The sequence below is a fragment of the Labrus bergylta genome, chromosome 15 (genome assembly GCF_963930695.1).
Source record: "Labrus bergylta chromosome 15, fLabBer1.1, whole genome shotgun sequence".
NCBI classification, from domain to species: Eukaryota; Metazoa; Chordata; class Actinopteri; order Labriformes; family Labridae; genus Labrus; species Labrus bergylta.
Genome location: NC_089209.1, coordinates 11,075,900 through 11,085,681, shown reverse-complemented (window position 1 = coordinate 11,085,681; position 9,782 = coordinate 11,075,900).

Here is a 9,782-nt window from a genome sequence, read left to right as displayed (position 1 = left end):
TCAGTCATAAAATGGGTGGCTTTGATATTTTAGCATCAAAACTTCTATCTGTATCTCTCATCAGGACGTTCAGGTGTTATTTCTTTGTTGTTGTTTTTTTCACAATGAGTGAAAAGAGTTTAGTTAAACTGTCAGCACCTCCCAGTGTATGTTGTTACCCCAGTGGGAGTTTGAGCCTGACTCCAAAACAAACAGCATTAAGGCCACCAAGGAGTCACTGTTTAGTCCTTTCAAGTGCATTGTGGCCGTCAAACATTGCTTATTAATTAAAACCTGACAAAACAGGATCACTCGGTGCTCAGCGTGCAGCGAGAGCCGTCACACAACGCCTATTATAGCTCTCATTGACATGAAAGCCATCTTCAAGACAACGGCAGCTTTTAAGGAGCGCTCCTCCCTGCCAGCCTCCGTTTGCTCCTCAGCAGGAGTGTGGCAGAGTGTGAGTGTGTGATCTCCCTCTTTGCCACTGGAGAGGCCCAGCCTGCTCCCGGTGCCAGCCACCGCTCCACCAGAATGTTGGCTGCACTTCCAGTGCCAAGGCGCTCACCCGGCTCTGCCCGCCTGTGTGTCTGCCAGACTGTAGTGTCCTCGTCGGAGACACTGCTGTCCAGCTTCCTGCCGGGCCAATGAAAAGCCTCTTTGACAGCTCTCTTGATTGGCTCCTCTTCCTTGGTATCCAGGCTGCCAGTTATCACCTTTCACTGGATTGATCACATCAGAAGATCCTCTCTTAAAGTATAGGAACTGATAATGACCTGTCTTTTATATTGTACTGTTTGGCCAACATTGTAAACATATTTTAATGGGACAAGCATTATGACTTTTTTTTTAATTTCAGGTGATAATAGGGATTGTCCAACTCTGAGTCAGATCTCCAGATGTTTCATAGTCTTCTGTTTACAACCAGTGGCTTAAGGCAGAAGTCACTTGTTTACATTTTATTTAAGAATGAGTCTTTTAGGGGGACATAAGAAATAGAAGGCTACATTTAGTTCCAAAATCAATGATTCAATAACACTTGATTGTATCCCAAAAAAAGATTTACAGTTTTAGGGTACAGTTTCTTTTCACCCAAACAATCCCACTCCCTGCTCTGCATCATGTAAGTATACACTTTTAGCTTGTGTTCATTTGAACAAGAGCTTGTCTGATGGTTAAAGGAAAAGTAAAGAAAAGTCTATACAGTAAACAGCATGTGACATAGCTTGACATAACAGATACAATCCTTCATTATTCAACCCTTTTTCTTCATCAGGGAAAGATGGTTTTCCAAACGAGGCTTTCGCCAATTCAGATAAATGCAACCACTCTGTTGACCAAGATTGCAGATTTGAATGACAGCCAAACATTAGAGCTACTTTTGCTGATTGAATAAAACACGTCTAACCAAAGTGAAGAAACATCAGCTAAGATCAAGCATGTTTTTGTATGATTGTGGTTCAAAGATAAATTTGCGAATGAAACATTGATGTGATCAACAGTGATACTTCACATGACTACTGAGATGTCACTGAGAAAATAGCAGAGATTCATTCCTGTTTAACTTTCACATCTAATATAGTACGCTGCATGTTTTCAGTTTTCATCATCTTTAATAAATCATCAATAGTGACATTTTACATTACTCCTAGTTCTGCTATTGTATTGAAATGGAACTAAGCACATAATGTTCTGCACATTTTAAATTTGTTTATGACTAAATCTATGATAAATTAAAGTACATTATTTCTAGCTATTTCATTTAAGACCTACTTTTTGTTGCATCAAAATGAACCAGGCCTCTAAATTTCAGAGCCTTTAATGCAGTAAACTGTAAGTTAGTTGTGTCTTCATGCGTATTATTACAGCTATTCACTGTTCCTAAATTAAGTGAAAGTCTATATTCTTATTTTTTGGGATATTTTGGGGATACATTTGAATATTAGATTATGTTCGGGGTATTTTGATTATTATTGTTTACATTCATATGAGTTATTTCCATTCGTTTATTTTGCTACTTGGGGCCTAAGGGTGGAGTCTGTACATGGGTGTGTCTATATAGCCAGGTAGCCAGGTGAGACTCAGGTAGGCACCTAATGGGTTAATGTTTTTTTTTTTTTTTAACCAGCAGACAGCAGCGTTTTTTTGTTGTTTGTTGCCTGCTTGATGTCTCTGGATAAAATAAACCACCCTAAAACCTTCAATCATCACCTGGACAATGGGCTTATCAATATATCCTGCGTAAGATTCGCCCTCTAGGTGCCTCAGTGGCTTTATTATGAGTTTGTGTTAAGTTTATAATTTGTTTGGGATTTTTGACTATAGATATCACCACTTCACGTATCTTTGTTTAAAATAATTATTGCACTCATTTTAGCAAGAGTGGATTTGTATTTACGAGGAAGCCGATAGGGGGCGATAGCGAGTATATAAATGACGCGAGTTAAAGGCCCTCCAAGTCTTACTAGCCTACATACTTTCTGGGAAGTGACTTTAATGGATCAAAGTAGATATGGCATGACAAAACAGTGAACTAGTATATTAATCCAATGTAAACCTGTTAACCAAACCAGGATATGAACTAGGAAATGAGGCACACATGCGGTTCTCAGAAACCTAGCCGAGGTTGTCTAAACATCGGGCAGTAAGTCCACCCCTCATGTCTCCCCGCAGAGCCGGGCGTCATGGCGGACAATGAGCCGTGTTTCCCGGACACAAAGTACTCTCTGTGTCCGTCCGAGACTCCCCGGCTTTTAATGGAGGTGAATGACCGTGTTCAGCACAGCACGTCCGCCGCTCTGAGTGATTAATCACCGTGTAAAAAAAAAAAAAAGCAGGCCGTCCCTGAGGTGGGGAGCCGGCGGCAGGCCGACAGGGACCCCTGACCGACATGACGCCCCGGGTCAGCAGCAGAAGCAGCATCCGTCGGTAGCAAATGAAAGAGAGGAGAAAAGTCATCATCCGTCACATGTGGTTTACATTAAGGCGGAGGTGAGATACAGTGAAGAACATGACTCCATCCTACTTCTCATGAGCTCCCCCCTTTTTTTTTTTTTTTTTAGGTGGGTGACTGACCTGCTGTCTGACTGATACATGAAGTTACAGCAGGGTTGGCTTATCTACTTGTAGCTTCATATTTGATTAAATACAGTCAGTTAAATGAAATATCCCTTTAAACTAGATGCCCGTGATTCACAGTCCTCCATAAAATAAATATAAAAGTCTCCAGAGAGGTGGAACCAACTGCAACAAGTAGGCTCTATTCTTGTTTTTTTTCCCAAGGGAATATAGTAAGCTTGCCTGCCAAATGAAAAAAAAACAACCTTTTTTAAAATATTAACTGGGATATAAGTAGGCCTACTTTCCTTTCACTGCATCCTTTCTGCAAAGCAACATGCAGCAATTCCAAACTTTTTGCCAGGAGAAAATGTATCTGCCAACTTTGTAAAGTTTGTTCATGAAATGCCAAAAATGTATTTTGTACAAGTCCTTCAAATGTAAACATTTCCTGCTGAAGCTTGTTTCAAATTAAGAAGAATGACTGTACCTAATTGATGTATAGCGGCCTAGTCAAGCCTTAGTATCTGCTATTTTAGTAAATAAGACAGAAGCCAGAAACAAAAAGTGTAATTGTATGTACTATAAATGAGTCTGATTCTTTATTATCCCTTTAATCATCTAGTGAGCCCTTAGATTGACCCTGCTACCTCCTCCCTCCCCCATGTTGAGGACCAACTCTGCACATATTGGCTCGACTCATAACAAGCGTTCACTGAAGCTCAACACTGAAGTTCAGAGCAGACTTAACTGTTCCTAAACGTGCACCATAAACCAGCAGTAAGTCCATGCTTCCTTTGTGTCCTGGTTTCAGGCCGCAGTCCCTTCATAACTCTTGTCTGTCTAAGTAACGAGCTTTCCCATGGAAGCGTTGGGAAGCTGGGGTATTTGTGACTGATCTGCCATTGCTAAATGTTAAGTGGTTTGTATTGTGCCTCAGCAGGGGCACAGGAAACATGGATGTGAATATAAGAGCTCTTGGGCTGCGTGTTAAATGAAAATGTCACAGTGATAAAGAGTGCACCTTCCACATCCAGGACTGTGTGTGTGAGTATGCGTGAGATGGGTCGAAAGTATACTTTGGAGGCATGCCGTAAATCCGCACCATGAGCTGCAGATAGCTGCTCACTCGCTGACTAAAAAACACACACACACACATAAACACACAAACACATGCTTGGGTCTATTCCTAGAAGCAGCGCACTTTCTAGGAGCTCACATTTAATGGATCCCCTGTAATGTGCACTCGCATATTGACAAAAATCCCCCCGTCCGTTTCAATTTCTGGGCCTATTAAAAGCGTGTTAAACTCACACTGAATAAAATAAAACCAACTTCAGGAGCCCCTCTGGGCGAGTATATCGGCCCGAGCTTGAGGTGTTATTGAGAAATGATTCTGTGCAGCAGAGCGCTGGGAAAACAGAAGGAGCGTCTGTGAAGGAAAAAAAAAAAAAAAAAAAGGAGAGAGAGACAGACTTCCAACATTTAAAAACCACCCAGGGCAACGACGTAAAAGACTGAAAAAGAACATGATGCCTGGGCTATTGAATTTGCCTCACGTAATATAGCATGAATGAAACCCTTAAAGGTATCAGTTTCCAGTCAATAAACAGGGGAATCGGACGAATGGTTCAGCGGGAGTTGAACATGTGGGATCAGTCTCAGACACACACACACACGAACATACACACAATGCCCCGGTCACACAGTCAGAACACTACTGTGTACTTTCAACTCACAAATCCAACCTCTAGCTGTATGTAAATGTCTTGGCAGGCTTTCTGGTAACACAAAACTACCCAAACACGACTTTTTCCAAATACAGTAGCAGTCAAAAGGGCGTTTGACTTCCACGATTTGTGTTTTTTTTTGGGTTTTTTTGAACGCTTGTGTGTAATCAAATCAGTTTAATTTTCCCTTTCTTCTTCTTCTTCTTCTTTCTTACAGCCGTGCATGATGGATCCTGCTGCTGGAGTGTCTGAGGCTTTTGACGGCGGCTCTGTGTCGTGTGGCGTTGGCGTCTGCACTGTGCCAGGCGGCGTGTGTGGTCAACAGGCGACAGGCAGAAGCTCCCCTTCTTGTTTCAAGTCAGTGACCGCCCTTTTCTTTTATTGTTATTTTGTCTCCATGTCTGGCTGACCTCAGATAGCTTTTGCCTACCGTACGTATGGCATGTGCCTCTTTTATTAACTTCTTCAGTCACATTTTAATCGACCTTTTCCTCCCCCCTCCGCCCCCCCCCCCCCACGCTCTTACACCTCATCTTTCTCCCCTCCCTCCCCTCTTGTGGCCTCAGGGCATATGGTTTGGCTGGGCAAGAGATAAGAGAGACGTGTCAGCCTGTGGTACTGAACAAACACATCTTTCATTTTCTCTTTCTTCCCTCCTTTGACTCATCTTCCCCCTCTCTCCTCTCCTCTCCTCTCCTCTCCTCTCCTCACTCTTCCCTCCTCTCCTTTCCCAATCTACTCACCTCTTTTGTCTTTCTAACGGCTGGGTGCAATTAAGGGCAAAATGCCTTTCGCCCAACCGAGAGTTGCGATATATTTGCGGCTGATGCAGAGGGGAGGAGAAGGAGAGAATGGGCTTCAGATGCTCTCCAGGAGCAAAGACGAAGGAGGTGGGCGGAGGGGGGGGAGAGGCGGTGGTGGAATGAGGGGCTAAAGGAGAAGAGACAGATCTCCTTATGCTGAATGAAAGACCCTCTTTCCTCCCTTTCCTCTCTGGTAAGGGCACATCAGAGGCACGCGCTCCTCACTTTTTATGGAGGGAAAAGTGGTTTCCACCGAACTCTGCTTCCATTTAACTTTGGCTTGCTCACCCTACTCTTTGTACACACACACACACACACACACATATACACACACATACTGTACACACTCACAAGTCTGCAAGCGCTTACATTTGTGCAGCACATGCACGCTCATCCACATACTGTACACATGCTGGATTTGCTTTGATTCCTGATTGCTTTTGGTTTCTGCGGTGGCTCGATCAGGTTACTGTTCAAGCTACATGCCAAGCCAGTGTGTGTGTGTGTGTGTGTGTGTCTGTGTCCAAGCTTTTGTGTGCACAAGTGTGATGATGGTTCCTCAGCCAGAGGTGGGAATAACACAGTTTCAGCTGCTATTATTAGCTTGCTTTTCCACAGGCTGCCCGATTCTTTCCCCCTGTCTCCTGTCTGACAACAGCGTTTCATTATTATCTGGCTCCAGCTATCACAGGGAGCTACAGGGAGGACTGCCCCGCTCTCAATCCAACAAGGCTTTTTATAGGCTCCGCTACTCCTGCATACATTTTTGTTAACTCCCGTCAGTGTGTCAAGGACTTTGGGATGCAATAGTTCCCAGAGGCTAGCGACACACTTACCGAGGCCCTCGTTCAAACCCTCGCGCCAGTGCACGGTTGGCAGCAGCACCCGTGACCACTGAATATTTCAAGGGCACAGTTGCGAGCTGCAATCCTCACATATCGCACATTATAACACAGCCGCAGCTCCTCCAGCAGGACAAACATGTACACACACCCAGTCCACGACCCCCCGCCCCCCCTTTCCCAGCTGATTATCAGCCTCACAAAGTGTCTTCCATTACAGATAAGTGCAGCAGTGATATTGACAGGGTCAAGATGGACCGTCACTGCCTTGACCTTTGAGGCTATGATCTATTTGACCAGCCAGATGGTCATAGAGAGAGAGAGAGAGAAAGAGTTGACTTTTATTGGCATTAAAAGTGAGCAAAGACATTTTCTTTAAATCATAGTAGACTTACTGTGAGGGGATCAGCCCAGAGAAAGGGCTTTTGTCTGCCTCTGAATGGAAACTAAGTACATATAAGCATCATTTGAAAGATTGTTGAACACGTTAGTCAATGAGGGTCAGAGGAACTGCCTTGTCAATCACTAATGTGTGTGTTTATGTTTGAGAGTGTGCATGTGCAGTTATGTACAGGGATGTTATGATTGCATGTGAGTTGTATAGCTATGAACTAAAATAAACTTCCACTGAAAAAAGAAAAAATGAAAAAAGCGCACGCCACAGGCTGAAATCAAACTGCAAGCCCTCCTTTCCCCTTGTGTTTAATTTCTGACCTGAGACCAGGGAGATGTTTGTTTTGCCATGTTGTGGATGTGTCCCCCGAGGTCTCTGAGGCCGGCCTGGGACAAGAGGACTTTGAGCTTTAGGGATTCCGTGTGACGGCTCCTTTGTGGTATTTTGCACTGACCTTGGATCGGTAAAGTTCAGGAGTTCAGGCTCGGGGAGTGTAGGAAGTTAACTCCTCCGAAACTGTCTACGGTTCTGCCCGAGACGCAGTAAATTTGTGCGGTTTTGTATTTTTGTTATGATCTGCTTTTGAAGTTTTTCAACGATCATTTGTCTATTCACACATAATTTAAATCATCAATGAATCTTGACCTAAAATATTGTGTTTGGGTCAAACTCTTAATTTGTCTCTTCCTTCAGGCACGCACGCACGCACACACACACACACACACACACAGACTCTCACACACACACAAACACGCTTTCATTGAGAGGATGTGAGCCGTTAGACACGCTGCATCATTTCATCAGCCTCGATTCTTAGTGTGAATTTATGAGGAATGGTAGCAGCAAAGAATCCATGGGGAACCGTGTTTCCTTTTCCTATTACAGTACCAAGCTTTTATTGTTCCAACAGACGCAGAGGAGGTGCTGATGGTTGGTGGTGTTTGGGTTCAGTTAAATCCAGGACCCGCTGGTCATGTCGCTCACGAGGTGCCGCAGCGTGAGGATCTGATTCAGGCTAATGGGCTGAAACGGCTCACTGTAAATGTCACTGGCCTGCTGGGTGGTCATGTTTGTCAGGTGGGGTATAAACCCAACTGGTGCTGAAAAGGTTTTGGACCTGGTCCAGAAAAAGGTCTTTAGTCAGCCATCAGGCTTTTTCTGGAGAGATATGAACAGCACGGCCAGGGGAATGTAAGATTTTCTTTAATCTGCTAAGAGAATTTTACAATAACTTTCTTACAATCTCTTGTGTGGAGCTAATCTCAATAATTGGCTTTTAAAAAAAAAAAGACTTTGCCTTTAACTTTTTTGAAGCAAAAAAGAGGCTTTCCCTTTTTGTCAGTCCTTTCTTGTTGCAGTACAGTTAGTTTAACTTTTCATTCAATCAGTAAAGTGTGAACCTCCCTTGAAGCTGATTTCAGTTTCTTCTTAAAAAGCCTCAAAGGTAGAAAAGAGTCAATACTTCTTCTAGCCAACTGCAGCAGTAATGTTGGTTTTAAAACATTTTACCATGGTCCAATGTGTACCTGATCTTTTGTGAAATTCATAGACCATGAACTACTTATTTTTTAAATGGTTAATCCATCTATTTGTATCCTTCTTGTCCATGTCCGGGTCCTGTTTGATAATAAATTGATATCATTAGGAACTTCAGTATGTCATAGTCATGCATTATAATTCATCATCTCCACCAATTGTCCCTGATAGCTTCCAAACATTTTACAATGTGAAAGAATATCAAAACAATTCTTCTACTTCTAAAAGTCTTGAGTTAGGCTTAGGGAATTCAGAAATGTAATAGTTTGAAGTAGATCACACTGAGAAGCAAAAAGCTGACTCTTAACAGCATGCTGAAAACATTGGACACTTGCAGTTCAGTTTGAAATGGCAAAGAGCCCAAATAAACAAACAGGAGCTAGATGAATAATCCTACATCTAGCATGGAAGGAAAACCTGGGAGTTACAGAACCAAACTGGGGCTTAAATGTTACTGAATCTTGACTTCACTGAATCATTTAACAAGACAAACGACAGTCAGTGGGATGGCCTGTATTAAACGTTTCTTTTATAGTTTAATATCTTTCTTTTAAGGTACAACAATTTGTAATTCAGTTTGGACTTAACAAGGACTTTCTAATTCGCCATGCAATTTAGTACTGATGTATGATCTTCATTAGCCAATGAGACCATGAGCTATAAGACTGGACATTTATTTTAAAGGCACAGTGTCTAAATTCTGCCCGCCAGGGGGCTCTCAATCAACGCAATAATAAAAGATGACGTTGAGGCTGGCGGGGAATCATGGGAGTTCTATCTGCTACTCCACCTGAAAAACCGAATTGAACATAAAGAGAAAGAGACAGGGGAAGCTCACATATGGACAGCGCAGATGCAAACAAAAACTAGTAGAGGTACTTTTCCGTAAAGAGGAGAAAATGCCATGGAAACAGTCTTTCATTATACTCCAGTATGTGGATGCATATTTGCATCTGTTTCTGTGTGTGTTGCTGCCGTGATTGTGGGCATGGGAGGAAATGTGCGGTTTGGGTGTGTTAATCTGAGATTGGTTCAGAATCTGATATATTTGAGAGGACTGGCCGGTCACCAATCAAAGCCCAACAGGCTGAAAGTCGGCCTCTATCTACAGGCTAACCTAGGTGCATTAAAAGTACTGATATAATTGCTGTTAAATCACATATTTTTCTGAATATTACATAGATATGGAACGTTAATGTGAGTCATTCATTAAACGCCTCTTAAAAAAGGTATCTGGGCAATCTTATAGGTATCCTTATAGCTGGCCCATAGATGCTCCATTGTTACCTCACACTGGTTCAGTGAACGTGATCTGTTTGAGAGATAGCAGTCTTTACCATATCTGTGTGTTCTGTTTTCAAACATACCTCTCCTTACTGACTGCTTTATCAATCTAATTTGTCGTCTGTCTATGACTTTCAGTCATTGCCCCTACACACTC